Source organism: Bison bison, unplaced genomic scaffold (assembly GCF_000754665.1).
Source record: "Bison bison bison isolate TAMUID 2011002044 unplaced genomic scaffold, Bison_UMD1.0 scf7180017864465, whole genome shotgun sequence".
Classification (NCBI taxonomy): Eukaryota; Metazoa; Chordata; class Mammalia; order Artiodactyla; family Bovidae; genus Bison; species Bison bison.
Window position 1 is genome coordinate 4,838,599 of NW_011495026.1, and position 1,825 is coordinate 4,840,423.

Below are 1,825 nucleotides of genomic sequence, written 5' to 3' on the forward strand. Positions count from 1 at the left end.
ATAGTCAATAAAGCAGAAATAGATGTTTTTCTGGAACTCTCTTGCTTTTTCCAGGATGCAGCAGATGTTGGCAATTTGATCTATGGTTCCTCTGCCTTTTCTAAAACCAGCTTGAACATCTGGAAGTTCACGGTTCACGTATTGCTGAAGCCTGGTTGGAGAATTTTGAGCGTTACCTTAGTAGCATGTGAAAAGAAGAGAAGCAAAAACCAAATGAGAAAAGGAAAGATATAAGCATCTGAATGCAGAGTTTCAAAGAATAGCAAGGAGAGATAAGAAAGCCTTCCTCAGCAATCAATGCAAAGAATAGAGGAAAACAACAGAATGGGAAAGACTAGAGATCTCTTCAAGAAAAATAGAGATACCAAGGGAACATTTTATGCAAAGATGGGCTCAATAAAGGACAGAAATGTATGGACCTAACATAAGCAGAAGATGTTAAGAAGAGGTGGCAAGAATACACAGAAGTGTACAAAAAAGAGCTTCACAACCCAGATAATCACGATGGTGTGATCACTCACCTAGAGCCAGACATCCTGGAACATGAAGTCAAGTGGACCTTAGAAAATATCACTATGAACAAAGCTAGTGGAGGTGATGGAATTCCAGTTGAGCTATTTCAAATCCTAAAAGATGATGCTGTGAAAGTGCTGCGTTCAGTATGTCAGCATATTTGGAAAACTCAGCAGTGGCCACAGGACTGGAAAAGGTCAGTTTTCATTCCAATCCCAAAGATTGGATACTTACTATATATTAAACCAATCAGTTTACATTCAGCAACTTTAACAAATGGGTGCTATTATTATAAGTGTTTAAGAAATAAACAGAGGCTTAGCATGATTAAATAAATTCCTAGGATCACAGGGTTTTAAATTAGACAAGTATAATTCAAACTTATGTTTGCCTCTGTGCTATAGTTTAATTCGCCAAATGATAGTTAGAATGAATTAGAAAGTTAAAAATTCAGAGAAAGAAGAAATCTACAAGCTGGAGTGATGTGGAGAGTCTCAGTGGAGGAGGTGTGAGGTCAGCTGTGTTCCAAAGGACAAATATTTGATATTTAATTGAGAGGATGACTGCAGGAAAACACAGATGCAGAAAGGTTTGCAATGCATTCTTCTGTTAATTAGTTGACCAGTTTGACTCAAGGAATGTGTTTAGAAGGTGAGTGATCAGAGATAAGATTTTCCCTTAAACAGCTTTTTATCTGAGGTATAATTGACACACAATATGTAATGCACTTAATGTGAACAGTTTGGTGAGTTTTGAACATATGTGCATAACCATGAAACCATCATTGCAATCAAGATGACAGACATGCCTATCACTGACAGAAGTTTCTTAGAACACCTTTGTAATTCCTCCTTCCCAGTCCTTTTGCCTTCCTACTTCTGAATTCCCAGGTAGCCACTGATATGCTTTCTGTCACTATACATTAGTGTGCAGTTTTTAGACTTGATTGAAGTGTTTTTGTCTAGCTTGTTTCACTCAGGACACCTTTTCAGAGCTTCATCTATATTATAGTTTTCTTCTATACTTGATTAGTTTTATACCTATGCAATATGTCTTTGGATGGATATAGTATTATTGTTTAGGAGAAGGCAATGGCACCCCATTCCAGTACTCTTGCCTGGAAAATCCCATGGACAGAGGAGCCTGGTAGGAGCCTGGTAGTCCATGGGGTCGCACAGAGTCAGACACGACTGAGCAACTTCACTTTCACTTTTCACTTTCACGCATTGGAGAAGGAAATGGCAACCCACTCCAGTGTTCTTGCCTGGAGAATCCCAGGGATGGGGGAGCCTGGTGGGCTGCCGTCTATGGG